The sequence below is a fragment of the Corvus cornix genome, chromosome 4A (assembly GCF_000738735.6).
Source record: "Corvus cornix cornix isolate S_Up_H32 chromosome 4A, ASM73873v5, whole genome shotgun sequence".
Lineage (NCBI taxonomy): Eukaryota > Metazoa > Chordata > Aves > Passeriformes > Corvidae > Corvus > Corvus cornix.
The window spans coordinates 15,253,124-15,274,612 of NC_047058.1; the positions used below are offsets into that span (position 1 = coordinate 15,253,124).

Genomic DNA, 21,489 nt, shown 5'->3' on the forward strand with positions numbered 1-21,489 from the left:
CTAACTCTTGAGAAGAGTTGTATTGAAATAAAAAACAGAATTAGATGTGACTAGAAAGTTGTTTCAGCAAAAAGGGGCCCAAGAAAAACTTGTTTAAACCAACGTACAAGGACATGTCAATTCAGGTAAAGTTTGGGTGTTAAAAACAAAAGTACAAAACCTCTTGCACCTCTGCCAGTGATGGTGGGACACACAAACAAGGGATTCATTCCCCACTTCCCAGGGCAGGCAGGTGTTCAGCATCCCCAGGACAGCAGGGCTCCATCACCTGTAATGGTGACTTGGGAAGACAAGCACCATCACTCCAAAGGTCCCCCCTTGCTCCTCCTCCCCAGCTTTATATGCTGAGCGTGGTGCCATATGGTCTGGGATATCCCCTGGGTCAGTTGGGGTCGGCTGTCCTGGCTGTGTCCCCTCCCAGCTCCTTGTGCCCCCCAGCCTCTCTCTGGTGGGGTGGGTGAGGAGCAGGAAAGGCCTTGGCTCTGGGTAAGAACTGCTCAGAAGTAACTGAAAAATGTCTGTATTAGCAACACTATTTTCAACAAAACACCAAACCACAGTCCTATACCACCTACTATGCAGAAAATGAACTGTATCCTGATCAAAATCACACACATCATAAAGATCAGGTGCTGGATTTTAACTGATATCTCTGGGTTACGATGCTCAACAGCCTGGACATGCAGACACATACACCCATTCTTAGCTCAGTGTGGGTAATACCCCAAAACTGCTGTGTGTCCTTGTGTTTGGAGTTACAGACATCCCACTTAGGAACAGGCAAAAATGTTCATAGATTCCATTCTTGAGTCATAGTTCCTTAACTCTGAGTGTTTTAATCCACGCATTTTGACACTGTTTATAATCAGGGCATTTATAGTAGAGGGAATCACACCATTTTCACATGCAGTTCAATGAGAGAATGTACAGAATCAGACATAGGAGTCACTGGTTCTACAAATAAGACAGTACTCCAGGTGAACTAAAATAATTTCATCAGCTACAAAGAAATATAAGTTAACCAGAAAGTAATTACCTGTGTGGAGCAGCAGAGGTAAAGTGATATCTAGATTTAACATTAATGTTAATTGAATTATGCTTCTGCTGTGGGAAAAAAGTAACTTGTTTAAACTCAAATTATGTTCTCCCAAATGTGATTATACATAACACATTTGCTGTTCTCAGACAATCATAAAGCAAATATTATCTCATCAGAAGGCAGAGTTACTAGGAATATTTACCATAATGAAATACAAGAACAAACAGATAAACAAGAGACTGAGGGAAAAATGTTAATCCTCTGTACAGACCTTTACTTGAGTCCAAGACTAACAAGAGGACTTGGGAATTAAGCCAACACAGCATTTGAGCACATCCTTAGCCCTGAGTTTTGTCAGTCAGGCATTATATAAACTGCAGATTCTCCTGGAGATAAGTGATATGAAGGTGTCATCTTGATAAACAATTTAAGAAGCTCTCAGGATAATAATAAATACACCTTTAGTATGTGATCCTCTATTTTGGAGGGGGTTGCTTAAGTCCATTGACTTGTGTCATGTCAGGACTCCAGATCAGCACAGCTGGCTGCCTGTCAGGAGCTGCTCACAGCTCCTTGCCATCCTCTCAGATTCAGTGTCATGCATACAGAAAAACAAAAGCAGAGTGTAGAAGGAAAGATACAACACAGATGGATTGGAGGAGATGTGTAGCTGTTAAATAAAACTTCAATTTTCTCCAGGAGATCTTCCAGCAGTGTCAGCTTTGGTGCTTTCATTAACAGCAGGAGCAGGCAGGCTGCTGGAGCACAGGTTTGCTCAGGGTTACCCTGTAGACTTGGGACAAACACTGGGGCAGGGCCTGTGTAACTGCAATAGACTATACTGAATCTCTGGCAAGCATATTAAAGGGGGAAGGTAAAAAACTGAGGAGGAAATCTCAGAAGACTCTACTTACACAACAGCATTAGTTTGAGGTAGATTAGTTTTTAAACCACATCGCAGCTGGGATGAAAAGCACACTTTAAAGCTTGTCTTGCTTTCCAAATGAATGATGGGCATAATTTCCTGTTCAAATGCACACGGGAAGGGATTACTTTATTGGGTACACTGGCCTGCCACCGTCTGCATTTCACTGGCAAGAGCCCTGAGGCACCGTGCAGAGCTGGGGACAGCTCTGATTTAGCAGCCACCAACCGGCAACAGGGACAGCTGCACCAGAGCTGATTCTCAAGCACAAATGCTTGTTAAGCTAATTGAGGTTAACTTCTTCTAACTCAATATGCAAACAGCTCCATCTTGCCTGGCTTCAGCCAGAGGATATCATGACAACAGCCCAATATATTAGGCAAGCTGGCACTGAAATCAAGCAAGAACTGAATTGGGTGGAAGATAGGATGACAAAGCGATTTGACCCCTAGAGATGTACAAATAAGTTTGAAAGAATGTTTAAAAAGTATTGGTTTGAAGGGAATGTGTTTAAGGAGCCCCTTTTTCTAATAAACTCCAACCTTAACTCTATTTCCCTGTCTGGCATAATAATTTACGGGGTGATTTAAGAATTAATGTGCAGATGTTAGACCATGTAGAAAAGCCAACATTTTGACATCAACTAACTATAGAATTGAATTTCTAGTACAATTTAAAGTCTCTGATCAAGGTAAGACATAAACTGACAATTCCAGAGTCATAATGATAAGAGGTTATCAGTAATCTCCTCCACATTTTTTTATTTTGAGTAAGAACAGCAATTTTGTCTGGGTACTCTGTAGCATAAAACAATCTGGCATCAACTATTTGTCCAAACAAAGAAGTGCTCTATAAATCACCACTTTTAGTTTTCACTATTCACACCCACCAAAAAGAATTTTTAATAACTTTCAGAAAATGAAAAATTACCATAGAGGTTTGATGAAGGCATTGGCAAGATACAACACCGTGAATCTCACATTTGGTGTGAAGTAAAGAACCCAAAAGAAATAGGAGAAAATCAATAACAATTCTGTATTGATATTCATTATGAGCAAACTGAGGTTGCTCATTCTAACAAGAGTGCTAAATTCAATGAGTACCAGTGTGCAAAATTGTACCACTTCTTAGAGAAAAAAATTAACCAAATTCCACAACTGCTGGAAGAGAGTAATATCTGAAGAGAGAACACATATTCAGCTGGTTCAAGTTCGTGGAGTCCTGACAGAGACAGTGCAGCTGCACTGATTTATACCAGCTGAGCATCAGTCTAGCATCTCATCTAAAGCAGCACGTTGAATCTTTGCACAGAGCCACAGCATTTCAGCAAGACTGATGATGTGCTTGCCACACTTCAAAGTAGGGATCCCCAGAGTGTAAGCACAAGATGGTACCAGAGACCTTGGAAATACAAGGCACAGGATGAAGCCAAAGCCCTCCAGCAGCTCAACACAAACAGTCAATTACTACAGAAATGTTACCTTGAGAGTTTGCTAGAACTGGTATTAGGGCATAGCAAAGAGAAAAAAGAAGTGGTATCATATGTAAAAACACTTATATTGTGATGACAAGGTATAAATGTAACAACCTCCATAGGAATGGAAGTATCCCAGCCTCATCCCCACAGCTTTGATGGTGAAACTGCTGATTTTTATTTTTTCAATCACTATATTTTCTTACTTCAGTTTTTCACATACAATGCATTATATTTATTAAGTTACTGGGTAAATTAGAACTTCAGAAAGCAGCCTGTATATAGATACATGTGTTTTCTGCTCCAACCTTATCACATGACAGTGTGATTAATATCAGCACACCAAGTCAGAATAAACCTTATAAATATTTAATCTTTTTCCTTATACATGCATTAATAAAGCAGCAGTAATAGGGACAAGAATGCTGCAACACCATACCTCTCTGCTATTTTTGTTTTAGATTTTTTATTTTTACTTTTTTTGTAAAATCATGTAAAATCAGCGTACAATATTTTTCAGTTGTAAAGACAGCAAATAATGCTAGACAAAATCTGGGAAGACTTAGAGCAAATAGCAGCAAACTCATCATCTCGTAGGATTCCCCTGCACCAAAGGGCAGAAATCTGAACTCAGTTATCTGTGAAGTTCTGGATATGCAGGCAATCCTTTATAAAGTTAGAATTCCAGTTTAAACTTCCCTTTTATAACCCTTCATAGATTTTATTTTGATTCTTAATTAGTATGCTGCTGTTTGACATGTGAGCAAGGATGTTTAACTACTGGGCTGAGGTAAGAAATCACTGCCACCAAAGAACCCTGGACCACAGTGAGACAAACAGGCTCCAGTAATTTAAGTGCAAAGCTGTACAGCCAACACCTTCAGCAGCAGTTTTACTTGTAACTCCTCGTAGCTGGCTTCAAAGACAGCTGTGCCTCCAAACACCTCATCCCAAAGACAAACCAACAAAAAAACCTTTTTTCACTTTGTTTCTAAGGGGTTCACTGCAGCCCTCTGGTACACAGGAAAACCTATTCTTTCAAACTTAAAAACACACTAACTTTGGCTACCCTGTTATCACTTGGCACTGTCATACTTCAGTGCAATTGCTTTGGTCTCATAGAGGCTAATGGGACATAGGGAGCCTGTTGGTTACAATAGCAGCAGGTGGATGACAGCAACACGGGCATGATGAATACTCCAAAAGGTTCTTTGGTGCTTATTCTAGACATTAACAAGTGGTACAAGTTAGATGTTCACTGCAGTAATTCAGCATTTGATTAAAAAAAAAAATGTTCTGCCCGAGATACTCTTCTTAGGAGAAACACACGGGGGAAAAAGCCCTGCACACTTTGATATTAAGCAGTAGCAGAGAATGTTCAGCTTGTCTCACTGCTCACTTGGTTTTACACTTGTTTTCCTCCAAAGTGAAAGAGATTCCTCTGTGCTAGAGGATTTGGTAGGTGGTTCCACACTGCTGCTCTCAGGATGGGGAGGAATGCTTTAAAACTATCAACTAATGTCCATAGGCAGCTGGGGAGCCATCCTTCCCTTTACAGAGTCTTTGCACATAGATCCCATTTGGGGAAGATGTGTGGCACAACCCTCAAGGCTACCAGAGTGCATAACCCTCCTGTGACGTGTAATCAAAGCACCAGTGTCCCTCAGCAAATATTATACCCTGCCTGAGTGTTCCAGGCTCTGAAATTCAGCTTTAACTGTGACATCTACTCTCCCCTGAGCTGGCTTGATACAGCACTTGAGTCACACAGAGGCAGACGAAATGACTTTGTGAATAAAATTCTGCTATGCAAACTTTCTGGTTAGAAAATCTCCACTTCCATTTGCCTCCCAACCCAAACATTACTCCATGATTTCCCATTGTGGCTGAACATGCACTCAAAGCTCTTTCCCAAGGAGGCAGATTGATCTGCACAAAATTAGTGGGGCAGGGAAGGGAGCTGCCTTCAGGTGCTTTCAGTTCCTTTGGCACCATAAAGCAGCAGAAGGGGAGATTCTCCTCCTGACCTGGAGAACTTTGTTCCTTGCCTTATCCTACCTTCATTCTGTTTGCCATAAAATGACTATCCTCATTATTTGCTGAATAAAACAATAATTCCAGTAGGCATTGGGACTATATTGTCCTTCTGCAAAATAAGAGTTAAATGCAATTCTTAAGATGTGAAAAGAAGGAAGGCAGGTGATATTCAAAGCATTAGACACAATAAATAGTGCATTTTCAGAGGATTAAGCCTATTCAGGTATGTGTCACATGGGACTGAAGGTCAAGTGCATACAGCCACCTGAGCAGTGAAATAATCCTCCAGAAGTACCTTACCTGCAGAGATTTCTTATTAGTCTGAAAAAGAAATTATTAAGGGAAGAAAAAAGAAAAAAATTCAGAAGCCTAACTTTTTCAGGGATTAGTTCTATAAATATAATATAATTCAAAGACCATCAGAAACATAAAATATTTCAGCTATTCTATTCTATTTTTGAAAATCAGGTATTATTCATATAACTAGGGTAGCACTGTGGACTTGTTTTAGCTGGTTATATTAAATCAATGTTGTTTAAAAATTCAAAAGAGTATAAAAGCCTGCATATGCCTACAGCCTGTTTGAAGAAGTTTGCAGTCACAAGAGTGGAATGACTGCTGCAGTTGACAGTTCTGTCTGGAAACTGAAGATGCTGTGCCATGGCCTGCCTTTCACATCCTTGAGGGATGCTGTGCAAAATATACTTGATGGAAATTAAGGAAATGAGGGACCATTTTATATATTTGAATCTTGTTCTTGCAAGATCTCTTCTGCATGTCCAAGTTATTACAGTGAAAAATTCTGCTTAACTGAACTTCTGTGGCGCTGCAGCTGCATGTATGATGGACTGGTCCTTCAGGGCAGCTCACAGTCAGGAGTAACCCCAGATGCCCTAGAATACCCAGACTGGGCAGAGAAACAATTTAGCCTCTAATCAAATCCACTGTACAAGTATCAGGTAAATCAAGGAGGATGCATTTCTCAGTGCCTGATACAGAAGTTCCTACATAATTGCTGTCAGAGCCCCATCATTTTCTATTACATTGCTAAACCACCACCAAGATCAAAAGCACTTGAAAAATTGTGAAAGATGCAACATTCATCATTTCTTACAGTTCCCATAAGGCTTTTTTTCGTTCAGATCACAAATCAAATAAAAGGGACCCTGAAGTTTGAGAATATTCACTTGATTTTCTGATTTCCTAAGAACAACAATTGAAAAATGAAGCGAAGTGGCTCCATTGGCCTCTTTGAAACAGGGCAATGAGAAACTCTGATTCACATTCACTGAGTTTCTCCAGGACTCGGAGGTGGGCCAGTATGGAGAAGAGAAAACAAACAGAGAATCTGTATATTTGAGCAATTGTTGTCAACATATCCTCATTTCACTTTTTGAAGAAACTCTTTCCATTACTAGGAGTAGAAGTACATCAGAATATATGGCAATATCTATATAAAATGACATGTTGCAAGGTGTAAACAGGGTGATTCAGCTTGAATGGGTTTACATTAACAAATAACTGGCACCAGCTGATGATCAAGTTTAAAATCTTGACATAGACTCAGTAAAGAAATCAGACTGGAAATTATCATAATTTTATGAACCCTATTTAACACCTCATCAAGTCAGCCAAACAGCAATCCAACCTCCAGAAATATTTTTTTTTGTATCTCCATATTCCAGGAATTTTACACAGGCAATGCCTGCTGTCACAAATGGAAACTACTTCAATAAGAGACTCTGCCACCACTGCAAACCAAACCACTCCCAGCTCAGACAGGTATGACCTTTTAAAAGGGTACCTGTGTGTCATCTCACTATTAAGCACTGTATCCATAATCTGCCCACCACTCTGCAATCTAAAACGATTGCCTAAGGCTTTTGTTTCCTTTTCTAGTCTCATAATTGCAGCCAGTTTCTGCAGCAGATTCTGACATTCTCTTGTGCACTGGCTGAACTCATTCTGTCATGAAAGGTCAGGACGTAAACAGCTTTAGAATGTCAATAGGTGTTTAAAGAATCTCATCTCAGCCCCAATTGCTTATGTGCTAAACCACCAAGTGTTGATTCAGAGGTCGTTAACTTCAAGGTAGGCAACTTGAGCTCATAAAGGGAAAATTTTCTCTTTACTTACCTTCTTCAATAAAAATTTGAGTCCAGGTCACATTGACCATTAGGAGTTACTCAGAGTAAGATGAAGATTATTGCTCTTCCTTAATCCTCCTTAGCAGTTCCATGATGTGTACTTAATGAGAGTGACATTTAATGTATTTACATTTTGGGAGGTTGGCTTCCTCGAGAAAAGAGGATGTCGTGCTACAGATCCATTTAATCAGACTTTCCCTGATTTACCACAGTCCTGCAAGGGAACCCTATTAAAATAAATCACACCTAATACTACATAATGGGTTTTTTTCATATGCAAATTTTCAAAGGCACTTTACAAAAACAGTTTAGGTTCATTATTTCTAGTAAAAAGAAAAACTTGTCAAGCTGGCTGGTTTGTTAGTGTCAAGCCAGGAATATAATGCAGGTCCCCTGCAGGGAGTTAGACAGACTCAGCTGCCCAAGACCAGACTAATATAGGCCAAACAAGTGAAGAATGTGTAATTGCAACATGATAGAAAAGGAGTAAATGTGGGAGGAAATCACAAGACAAGGAATTATTTGTGATTCTCAAACCTATAATCACTTCTTGAATAAAAGGTTTCTGCAAATCACTCTTTACATTATTTGATATACTAAAAATTAAGAGGAAAATTGATGCTAAATTTAGACCAGAATTGAAATATATTTATTAAACTATACCCTGCATTTGCCAAATTTAAATTCTTTGTTGACCAAGATTTTTGTTTGCATTTTCCATTAGGATTCCTTTTTTTTTTAAAAAAAAGAGAAGAACAGTGAGAAGCAATTTTAGTTATTTTTCCCATAATTTAATATTGGGTTTAGTATTGCCTTTAACACTTCTTTGAAGTTCAATGATCTTTGTTGAAGTAAAGTTTTAAGAGCTCATTTTGGATCCACCCTATTCATCAAAATAGCTGCAAAAAACTTATACCATATACCAGGTCACCTATAAACCCCACACATTTTAAAATTCAGTTTGAAAAAAGAAGCCTACCAGAAAAATCCCACTGAGAGTATCATGAGAGAGTGAGAGAACTGAACACATATTATTTTAAAGCTTGTGAGCTTATTTCCTCTAAAATAGTGATCTTGCTACATTGTTTCTTTTCTTTTTCTTTTCAGGATAAAAGAATAAAAAAGTAAAACATTTATTTTCCTGCTCTTAATCAGTTAGTGCATGCTTTTTTTTAAACACTGCCTTCAAACAGGCTTAATAAGACCCAGATTTGCAGAAACAAACAAGCACCAAAATGTTATGATCAAATGCAGAACGTTTCAAGTCAAAAGGACTTCTTGTTTGCAAAGTAAGGAGCAATTGAAAATGGAGTTTACAGAGAGGCTGCATTTCAAGCCCAACTTTCTGTTTGATAGATAAATGATAGATGTCTCGATGTACACTGCAGCAATTTAATTGAAAACAAACAAAAAGCCAGCTAGGGCCTGAAAAACAAATCAGAGATGGAATAATGAAATCATCTCTGCACACTGCCCCAGTTTGCCAGGCACTGTCTGTTGCTTTTATCCAGAACATGCAATTTAAACATTTTTGCTTACTTGCTTTTTTCTTTGCAAGAACAGACAGAACTGACTAGTAGTCTCCTCTATTAATATGCCATGTGCATGCTGTGCTCCAGCTGCCATGTTAAAAATACATAAGGCTAAATTAAAAACTGCTGCAAAGCCTTTTGGTGGCAATCAGATAACTCTCTATGTAAAATATGATTTTAAATGATAATATTTTCCACACATTTCGTATCAGTAATATGGCTGAAGGATAAAAGAATACTACATTTTGATAACTGTCCTTTATGGACATTCTGTGTCAATGCTATAAATAAACTGTATTTCTAAATAACATTTAAAAGTACAAGTACTGAGTCATAGCTTCAGCTGGTACAAACAGTAGTGAATCCAGCAATTTTCACCAGTTTGAGTATCATGATCAAATGAACAGCTTTTCTCTTTGGAAGGAAAATAAACTCTTGGAAAGTAGTTATCAGACTACTGAATAAACGCAGTGAACTGAACTGTGATGTTCAGCCAAAATCAGACCAAGTAGAAACCATGAAACAAAACCCAGTTTGGGGGAGATAATGATGCCAGGATGTGGTGTTGTTTTGATCACAAGAAGGGAGAGCAGAAGGAAAGGGAAGCTTGCAAATTTAATGTGTGCCTTGTACTTGTTACAGCCACAAACTCCAGAAAGTTCTGTCTGAAAGTGAGCAGGGTTTTGGGAAGCTGACTGACCTCGGGGGAAAGATGAATCTCACAGTGAGGTGGTATAACAATACCCTCCTAGCACATTACACTTCAGGGAAATGCATTTTAACTGCCTTAGTCACAACCTTGCCCAGCCTCGTGCCCACAGCAGGCGGACAGTGAAAGAAACTTGTCCAGATTTTTTTGGACTCCTGTGTCCATATCTGCCCGATGTCCCAGCAAGAGCATCTGTGTCTGCCTCACCTTCAGCGTGTGGCCCCATCAGAACAGCCCCAACACGGCTCCTCAGCTTCCCTGGAATGCTGTTTGAGAATTTGCTGCCAGCAGTGTCAGTGAAACTTGGGATTATCCCTCTCCTGGAGTTCCACCCCTCTTCCACAGGCAGCAGTGCCAGTTTTCCAAGCAGCACCAAGCCCTGCTGCTGCAAAGCAGGGAAGAGCCATGGGGCACAGGCACTGTGCTGCCAGCCTGGCCCCAGCAGGGAACTCTGCAGAGCTGGGCTCCCCTGGCTGCACAGGGCTCGGTCCTCAGTGATCTGCAGCCACCCAACTCCAAATCCAATAACTCTGGTATTGCATCCCCAAAGTCCAGTGCTGGGCTTGGGACAGCAGATCTCATAAAATAGTACTCTGTGAGGGATTTAGGAAATCCTTCCTTTGCAGATAAGGAGGCTATAACCTAATCCATCATCCCGGGCTTGCTTGGGCTTTGTTTTTACACGAGGGAAAGAAACCCATCAAAACTACTGTTCAGCTGCACAGATCTATTTTTTAAATCAAAAAAATTATTCTTGTGGACCATCAGTATATCTGCACAAACGTTAATAATTGCCAAGCCAGGAAATAGTGAGTACATCTAGGTAATAATTTTAATTAAAAAAAATAATTGGCCTAACTACATAGTAAAGTCTAACAATTCTTCACTCCAACTACAGGAAGTAGATTTCTAATGTGATTGTTCCACTTACTATGAGAAAAGTATTGGGGATGAAGCAGCTATCAGAAATAAATTAGAAGAAATTCCTGTGCCATACATCATGAAACATTACTATGTAATTTTTAAAAGTCATATGAAATTTGTTTTATATTTCATATTGGGGTAGCTTCATTATGCATTTAATAGTAAGAATTATTAAAATATCTGGCTTGTTCACAAGCTGTAGTTTCAGGGTCAAGAAAATAGTTTACATCGTTCTGAGAACCACATATGTATAATAACAAAAATAGGAACTAAATCATAGGTGTTATAAATATGAGAGTGTCATAAAGCAGAGCTGGAATATTAATCTCTTCCAAGATGCAAATGCACTGATAATGCAAAACTTCTCTCCATCACTGACTCACACCAGAAAACTCCACCGAGTCAGATTTCACCAATGCAAGAAAAATTGTGATTGGATGTTCCCTGCTAATTAAAATTTGTGGTATTTCAACAACACCAGAGCTATTTTCTATTGTCATGGCATGTCTAACCCGGGGTGCTGGTGCAATGGACTGATCTGAACAATGCACTGCCAAGAAAAATCTATAAAATACCTTTATTGCACACAGTACCATGGGAATTAGGGTATTGCTGTCCAACGCTGCCATAGACAGGAGAAGCCCTAAACATATCTGATTTAAAACAAGGGATTTTTGACACTTCTGCCTGTCCACTCTGCTCAGACAACAGACAGTACAGAGTCACATGAGCTTCCTTGAGATCTACTTTTCTTTTAGTGTTGAACCCGATGGTCAAAAATGAAATGTTAAACCCCTTTGCTGAAATGCATTGATTCCATACACGCTGATAAGTTCCACAAGTCTCACATTTAGCCTCCAGTGCCAATGCAGATTGAACATGTAGTGTGTGGATGGGTGCATGGCATTCCTGAGGAATGCAGCTAATGTACTGTGAAATTGCACAGCAAATGCAGATGTGAACACCATATAGACTCAGTGGTCATTTAGCAAAACCTCTAACACTTCCCAAAAATCACTGGCTCAGCACTGAAAGCAATAGATTACCACTCTATTGTTAAATCATAATAATGTGGGTTAAAGGATCTATAATGAAATAGAAGATCAGTGTTTTATAATAAGTATAAAATGTTTAAATTTGCCTTGAAAACAATACAGAGACATGCAACAGAAAATGAGTACTTCACAGTAATTTTAACCCGAGCAATTGATCTGGACAAACACAACTCCAACATTCAGACTTGAAAAATTCAGTTTGGTTTTGATTCTTTTATTTCATCTATTAGTTAAAGTGACCCTACTAAGTGTTTGAAGGAAATATTAGGTGTCTATTATGCAGGACAAACTTGCTTCTAAATTATGTTAAAAATATGCATGTAATTTCCTTGACAAGATTGACTCTGGCAGTTTTTTTCAGGGGAAAGACCAATTCAGGGAAGTCTCGTGAGTGAAGGAGCACAGCTGCTTTGTGCAATAGGAACTCAGGTGAAATGGGAACATGGCATCAATCTTTCAAGCAAACTTGTTCCTTTCACATCAGTGACATGACAGTTTCCAGGTCTTAGGGGAGCCTATAATTTGCTCCCTTGTAGTCTGGTGGTTGTTTTTATTTTGTTTTGGGTGGTTTATTTCTTTATTAGTTGGGTGGTTTGGGGTTGTGGGGTTTTTTTGTTTTGTTTGGTTGGTTTTTTTTGTTCATTTCAATTTACTAGAAAATTAAATCAACCATTGCAATAAAATGCTTCTCCTTCTCTTTTCACTGGGTGCACGCCTGTTTCTCTCTGCAATATGTCCTAGAATCATCCTACTATTGCATTTCTAAAGGAAGTTTTGCTTTCTTAGTCCCCTACGTAATATAACACACAGCATAACATAACCATCTCCTTGTACATCTTAGACAGCTCCCAGGGGAGAGCTCTGAAGTGTTCTAGGCCAGGTAAATTTGCCCAGCTACTTTGGCAGATGCTACACTGTCTGCAGTCTCTCAGCTTATTTTCCACCTGTGAATGAAGATCAAACCTCTTCTTTCAGATCCATCAAGATTTCCTGATGTGTTTCCACTGCACAAAAGGGAAAAATGGGAATTCTAGGAACAGTGTTTCCCTTTTCCTCCTCACCCAGGAATACACATTTGGCAGGATGACAAGAGCGAGCTGGCAGCTGATGTGTTCTTGGTGGTGAGTCAAGGCATCTGCATCAGCACAGAAAGGGAGTTCCCTAGAACCTCAAACTGCTTTTTCTGATAGGAAATAAGGAGAAATTACCTCAAACCAAATTATCAGGAGAAAGAAAAAACGTCAGGAGGAATCAATAAAATGAACTGTAACAAATTGCTTTTACTGATTCAGCAGTTCTATTTCCTAAACTCTCCTGAATTCACTGAAGTTGTTACATATGGGGACCACCTGTCACTTTTGTTCCCTTTTACACCCATGAACTGTTCTTTCTAATATAAACATCAGACCATTTCCTGACTCCTATCATTCTCTCTGATGCTTAGTAACTATTGCATTCTTTGAAACTAGTAGTAATTTTCAGCCTTCAATTAATTATATAAATAGTAGCTGCAACTATTTTATTTGTTTTGCTTGAAAAGACATAATGATGCTGATTTATCTTTTTTAATTAAAAATAAAGAAGCTTGGTAGGCAGTGCAGGATTGAAAAATGGAAGTAATTTAATTTTTCCTACTGTTTTTTCTACTGCTGTTGAAGAGGTACTTTTTTCAGCCATCAGCTCTCATATCTAAATTTCAATATCAGTGGCATAATTGGAAGTCACAGAAATGCAGCTGAATTACTTCATCTCTAGGAAGAGATAAGCAATATGATTGCATTGCATCTATGCATGATTATTAAGCAAATAGTTGTATGGTGTAAGACCAAGAACCAGAAAATTACCCAAAGTATCTCATTATACAGTATAATTTCTCCAGATGCCCAATTCAAAGACCATAAAATGTTCATTTTCTAAGTCTTAGAATATGTTTCATATTCAGATTTCTATTAATTGAATAAACAAGATTGACATTGATCGTGCTTTAATTATGCCTCTCCTGACGGGAGAGATCTTTTAAAGTCCTTGCCAGGAGTTCGAGAGACAAACAGGACTCTCAGCCTTCACTGCTTCTTGATAGATGTTTATTAAGTCTTATCAGAGAAACAGAGCCACTAGCATGACCCAGACACAACACAAAGCAGGGAATGCAGGAGAAAGCCAAATTATCAAGATTACATGGCCTTTTTAAAGGTAAATTTACCAATGGTTACTAAAAACGTACATTATTTTTACTTTTCCGCCAACTATTTAGTAACACAGCCAGGAACTGCGGAATTCTTTGTCCAATCATCCCAAACTACTTTTACTGCAGAATATGGAGTAGTAGAAGAAGGAGAAGAAGGTTTGGAGAACAACAACAATCCTCCATTTTGATGGTTTTTGCTATTATCTATTTACTACATTAACAAACCCAAAACCTCTAAATTTTTTACCCTGTGATAATCTTACATAGTAGTCTATCACCTAATTCACACCAGTGTAGTTTCTAGTTCTTCTCTAAGAGTAGGCAGCATTTTTCAAGGATGGAGGTCAAAAACTGTTGTTCAGGGGGGTAAAATCCTTCAAAACAGGCAGAGAAACACTCTGCACTCTGGGCTCCCACGCAAGATTAGCTGTGGTGCAACATCAGTGTCTTTGCAATTTTATCTGCAAACTCATTAATATACTCCCTTTCGCTTCTAAAACTTGTGCTTTCTAGAATGAAGACTCACTTTGCAGATTTTCGTATATTGCTTTTTTTGCAATATATCAGAGGATTGGAAGTATATCAGTGGCTCTACTGCTTTTTTAAAGTTTGGGCAATAGAAAAATAAAATATTTGCTCTTCAACAGAATTTGATGAAGCAAGACTTCCAAAAGATCTGACATACTTTTATGCAAGAACTCCACAAAAATTATATATGGTTGGCACAAGTAAAAGGATATAAAGGGAATTATTATATTGGTTGCAAATGAACAAATTAAAATGTATTCTACATATCTTAAAATGAAAACAGAGAAATAAATACTTTGAGTTTCACAGACCTCTCCAGTTACAATGAGTTTTATGTTTATTAAATATATATAAAAATAAAAAATACTATATTCAACTATTTAAGGAAAACAATTGTTTTATGGCAAGTAGAGGGTGTATTGGAACAAGATTGAAAAACAAATTATGGTGTAAAATATAAATGGCAAATTGAAATTAAGAGGTCTCATGTGGACATTACATACTTTGATTTGGGGAACAGCAAATATGATGGTAAGCAAACAGAAAAGTATATTTTTTAAATTATTATCAAACACCAGACATGGAAGAAACTGTTTGATTTTGAGATTCTATTTTATAGAATTCTTCATAATGGGAAAAATATATGATTGCAAAATATTCATGGAGTGCTTAAGTTTCTCAGTGCCAAAAAGATGTTGTGAAACTGAACAGTCACACATCAATAATCATGGTACCCATGAGATACTGGTGAGGGTATCTGATGTTAAAGGTTATATGTTTTAAATTTGCTGGCAGTGAGTTATTTACAATTATCCTAACTAATGTATCTTGTTACTTCATAGTTATGGCAAAGATTTCTTTAGTAAACTTGTGAATTTGGCTGTTCTGGCATAAACATAAACAAGGTACAGGAAGAAAACCAAACTGGATCACACAAAGAAATAATATGTGGGGAAAATTTTCATCCATTTCCAGCATGCTTGAGTTACAGGTTTGGTGCTCAGCATGTGATACTGAAATATGAGATTTCACAATTCACTGAGATAAAAGAGCAATTCACAGTTCCTAGAGTTACATCCATTATAAAACACCACCACACCACTTATGTCTGAACATAATCTCTTGTTAAGGTTTGCTACCAACATGAGAGGTATTTATTTCTTCCTGTAGATAGATAATGCTCAGCTGACTAAAGCATGAAGTATTGCTGAGAGTTTCCCCATAAACTGTTATAATTCTGGTAAATGGGTCTTATGGCTGTTGTGGACAGCCCAGTAATTCTAATAATTTTTTTATTACCTGGTGCTCTTTGCCTTCACACTACCTAAATCACTAAAATTCATTTTCAGTCTTCAGAAGTGACAGGGAGGAAAGTTTCTGCTGACAATTCACAGAAATGAAGATGATAATAAAGGTAAATTAATGTATTATCTAAAACAAGAACACTGCTGTTATTGATATGATACACTTTGTTACTTTAAATAACAAGACAGATACCATCCTGAGAGCACTGTGAGCATCCAGGACGTTAATAATTACAGGCAGGAAGTTGCAGGGTTCTGACATTTTCATTTATAACTGTATTTCATGGACTGACATTAGGATTTGGTTACAGTCATTCACAATCTTATTTGAAAACAGTCCTATTCTCAAGAACCTACACGGCAGAAGTGGAAAATGTAGAATTTAAATTGATATTGAACATACCTTGGCATGTCAGATATACCAATCTCTTTGACCTACTAAATGCTAAACCTAAAGTTTATTTAAGCCAAAAATATATAGAGTCAGTGAGTATACAGACAGAATTCCAACACAGAAAAGGAAAAGAAGAAAAGCTTAGCACCACCTTATAGAGATGTGCTGGCAATTTTTGAGTATAGTGGTAAATAAAAGCGAGTCATTAGATGAGGAGTTGCTTCATACAGGCAGGAATTTTAGATGGGATATATTGGAAACAGAGCCAAGATGGAAATCAGGGCCTGGAAACCACCCCCAGTACTCTGAAAGATAACACTAAAATCAGCTCTCCCTATTGCTGTTATCACCATGGGATCCTCACTCAAGGTAGTTTGTGTGTCTCTTGAATGACAGGAGATATTTTTTGACATCCACAACCGTGTGATGCCAGCAGAAAAATTCCTGCTAACTTCAGAAAGCTTCAGACCCAGCCTTGTGTGCTGGTTTGGCCAAAATTAGAAATAACTCCTCTGAGAGAAGGCAGGTCACAAACCATCCCTCCCCCACCAGGTTCGGGGAAAAAAACTTTTTCCTCGAAGGAAAGTGAAAGAGATAACAACTATTTATTTAACAAATACACAGGAAAAAAAAGCTACTAATGCTAAATAATGAAACCTCTCGCTGTAGAGAGAAAACCTGGGAAAATTTCAGAGTCCTTCCCTAGATCTCTCTCTCCCCCTCCTTGCAGCTGGGATGGGGTGGTGGGCCCACCTCCAGGGCCAAGGCCTCGGTGGAAATTCCTCCCGATGTATTCTGATGTTGAAACAGTCCAGCAGAGAAAAAAAGGAAAAAATGAAGTCCCAGGAAAACAAAGTTCAACTCTCTGCCTCTCTCCAGAGAAAAAGAAAGCCAAAAACTGCCTGGAAAGCAAGCAGGGTGCTTCCCCCTGCTCCCGCCGCTGCAGAAACAGACCGGTTTTATCTCTGTGTCCTCGAAAACATGAGAACAAACTGCAAAACTGCTTTGAAAGATTTGGTCGGGTTTTTTCTCTTCTCAGGCTCAGTTTAAAGGCACAGAAAGGCGCAAAATTAATTTCTGGGCATAGGGCAGCGACGTGGGATACACATCATAAAGTCACCCCAAGACACCCTGTCTGTAAAGTTCTCCAAAATACACTGAGACTCATTGTGATTAATCTTCATTTTGTCAAGGCTTCAGTTTTCCTCTAATGGGCTCAAGAAGGCCTTGAAGATAACTTTAACAGGCTAAATCCCCTTTCCATTGGGAACAGTAAGAAAAAAAAAAGCATGAACAGGTACAGCTGGTTTGCACCTCATCCCATCAACAGCAAAAATTTCAAGAGCTGAGGGATCTTTTCCTCATGCCATGCTGCTGCTTAGAGCACATGTATAATGTTTTCTTTTATTTTGGTTAATGCTTATTACTAATGTATGTAACATGTGTTAGCCTGTTATAAATTCAATTAAATGTTAATGTAAACATCTGCTTGACTTCATCTGTATACTGATATATGAGGCCAAGAACTAAAATTTTTACCCTGTGAACTGCTTTTACATTATGTGCTCATCCAAGGAGAAAGAGGGGAAAAAAACCTGTTAAATTGACACTGGGCAGCTACAAACTTCTCTAAGTCATTGACACTATAAAAGATACCTGCATCAAAGCAATTGAGATTAAAGGTACAGCAGATAAAACCTTTCTTGCCGTGCTCAGGAGTACCAATGACTATTAAAGCAATGGAGATATCACAGTGTTTGGAATCAGCAAAATGAAGCCACTTTTACAGGCAGCAATAGCTACACTCACTGGACATGTTCAACTTGTCAAAAAATGACACAGTTCTCAGACACTACCGCAGGTCATTCATAGAAGAGTCACCCTGAGGAAGCAGCTCCTGAGAAAGACACATAAATAATAGTTTCAACTGTTACAGCTCATACAAGAAGAAACAGAGATGGCCAAACAAAGTAACAGCAACCTTGGAATGTGAACCATTACTTAAATACATCCCTTAATTTGAGAAAAGCTAGGAATCATTAGAGAAAATGTGCTCTGCTCTATCATGCAACAAAGCAATTATCACCTTCCTCTTAATGTAATTTCAAAGCTTGATTTCAGGCAAACCATCTCAAAATTAAACAGAGCTTCAGAAAGCAGAAAAATATTCCTATGGACTTGTCATAGAGGGAAGATAAGAATACCATTAGTCACATCAAACACAAGAGCCACCCACAAGTTCCTGGCATGCTGGAGAGCAAGAAGTGTTTCCACTTTGTGACATAGTCTGCGAAAGAAACCCCTTGAAGATTCAGTTGCTGATGGATGAACACACATGTTCTGACGCACATGAAAACACCTACATGACTCTGTGATGAATCACTAATTCATCCCAGCAACATCCCAAGCTCCAAAAGTCTCAATATCAAAAAGTTATGTGTGTGAGGTTTGTTCCTGCTGTCCACCTTAATAAGTGGCTGCAAGTTCTGGCAATAAAAGTCAGCTCAGAGGATCAATCCTATTTCCTCCGCCTTCTCCACTACTGTGCCTTTGATTGGCAAACTCAATTAGAAGTGGTGCCATGCAATTTTACTAATTATTGTCCTGCCTAATTTTTGTTTAGTCTGAAGGAATTTAAGATTGGAAAGCAGTTGGTGAATCAAAAGAACCTGTGGGTTGTGATGGTATCAGCTGACTTATTAACACTGTAGCATGTAGACTAAGAAGATAAAACAGGTCAGGATGGATAATAAACTATTGCTAATGGACCACACTAAAACAAGCATTTTAAGTTTTGAGAGTTATAACATTTAGAGCACTGCTTTAACAGTACTAATTTTCTCACCTTTGGGAAGCAAAAATGGAGCATCAGTGGTCTCTAATGGCAATGCTATGGAGGTTGGTGAAAATGTTGGTGGAATGTCTTAAGGACTTTGAAACTAATTGGATTAGTGCTTATATAATTAATAGGATTACTCTGACTCTGCACATTAATAGGATTTTTCCTTATCAATTCCAGGCTTAAATGTTATGAAACTGCATGTGTCTGTACACCTCCCCCAAGAACTCTGTGAATCACGATGGTTCCCAGTCTCATAATTGCAAAGCAGTTTCTCTGGAAGCTCCCCTCTGAATATATTTATCTGGGCTTTGCAACATCTTCTGAATAAAAATATTCAACCACATAAAAAACATTCAACCCCATAAATGTTTTCCAGTGTCTTCTGTACACCTTTATCTGTTCTAAACTGAGCTTTCCAAGCACATACATACTTTACTGAATCAAGGTTTTCACGGAACACATAATACCGAATTCTCTCCAAGGCTGCATTTAAGATTACTTTTTTTTCCCCTACAACCAATTTCCAATCCACTAAGCTCCTCTACTTTTCTCTTTTCAGCAACTATTTAACTTGGGCATTAACCTTTGTGGCTGGCCACAATCTCTTAAACGCTTTGCTTTGCAATAGACTTTCTTAGGTTGTCAGTAACATTTTTCATAGAGAAATATGATGGGGAAGACATTAATGGCATTTTTGCTGCCATTTTTAGCTTTTAACCTCCCAGGAAGCTTTCATATGAAACCTTTGAGAAACAAAATATTGTGGACAAAGTACAATATTAAATCAGTGGAAATTAATCCACATCAGTGCATGACTGTTCACAGCACCTATTTAGTTGGCAATTAGCACAGACCAAACAGATCAATGCATACATCCTTGACATGGTACAGTAACTAATTCTGCCTCTATTTCCTCAGCAGAACCATCACCTTCATGACAGAGGTTCATTACTTACTCTGGGAGTTTGAAACTTGAGAATGAATTAACTCAGAGATTGCGCAAAACCTGTAAAAGCTAAGAAAGGATTAAGAGTGCGCTGCCACTCTTTCTGGTGAAAGGGAGGGGTAGAAGTTATTTCTTAAAAGCTGCTTGACTTCAGCAATAAGACTACCATAGAAATTGAAGTTAACTTGCTGGCAGACCTGGCAGAAGACAATATTTGCTAAGCACAGGGTGTTTATATGGCTTGCACCGAGCAGATATAATTTTTTTCATGACAGGGTATCTGGATGAGTCATAAGAACTGCTAGAAAAAACACACTCCCCACAGAAAAGGATAAAGGAAAAAGGAAATACTTTATTCCTTCCTGGGAATATGAGTTAATGGCCCAAAATTTCAGAAAGAAAAAGAAAAATTTAGGCTGAAGCTTCGGGACTTGTTTCTCTGCAAGATGAGCAGGATCCCAGTGTACAACCAATACAAAGAAGAAAATACCTGAACTGCACCTCTTACTACTTAAGAATGACACATGTTGCCCAGTGAAATCCGTAAAGGACCTGGGTTGGAAAGTAACCTGTACCACTTACTGGCAGGGCAAAGCCCTTTTTGGAGGCCATTACTGGTTTTCAGCCATGCTCCATTTCTCAGTGAGTGAAAAAACGCACATTCTAGCAAGGAAAGACAGTTTGCAGGAGTGGTAGAGCATACATTAAAGTGCCTGCAGAAAGATGCTTGCCCTATCCCTACAATCAACTTCTTATCTCCAATCTTCTCATAATTTTACAGTCAGGGTAAAGGTAATTTTGTCAGGCAATGCTGTACAAAAGGAGCATATCATTCAGAGGATGCATTCAAGGACAGGCATGAAGAACATATTCTCATGTGCAAGAGAGAAGGCAAGGAGAGCCCCATGTGGCTTCCCTGTATCTGCCCCTTAGATTTTTTGTTTTCTCAATGTGCATTTCAATCCTTCTCCCTAGCCACAGATACAACACACCCCACTTGTACATGCTTGGCAAAAAAAAAAGCAAAAGCAACTTGGCACTTTATTTTGTTTTTCTTTTTGATGTATATTTTATTACATTTCTGTAAATAAAGATATTTTAGAATTCATTTATTGTTCTTCTCACGTGTTTCTGATTGAAAAATCTGACTTGAAAATTGAGTTTTCCACTTTATGTTTCAGTAGATTCAAAGTAACTCAGTATTGCTTCATGCATTTTTTCTGCTGAGAAATTGAATTGACTTGAGCAGAACCACATTAAAAAATAACATGAGAAGATTACAGGAAAAGAAGGAAAAAATGGTGTGATAATTACCACAGATGTAGACTGACCCTAATATTAATCTTTGATGCTACTCACAAGACTGAGTTGTAATCTCATTGGGAAAAACCTAACCTTGTTTTTGTTTGTAACAATTATCTTGCAATTGTTTGCAGCAAAGGCAT

General features: G+C 38.4%; 1 long non-coding RNA gene across 2 annotated transcripts in view; it reads right to left on the bottom strand.

The window, feature by feature from the left end:
• The window catches only part of LOC109145118, a 271,655-nt gene that overhangs the window by 83,506 nt on the left and 166,660 nt on the right, over positions 1-21,489 (bottom strand). Inside the window, exon 1 of one of the 2 annotated variants that reach the window (XR_005604652.1) lies at positions 7,612-7,798. The exons of the other annotated variant lie outside the window; for it this stretch is intronic. This is a non-coding gene — a long non-coding RNA (uncharacterized LOC109145118). Of the gene's footprint in view, positions 1-7,611; positions 7,799-21,489 lie in introns of those variants that run through there. 2 annotated transcript variants of the gene reach the window in all.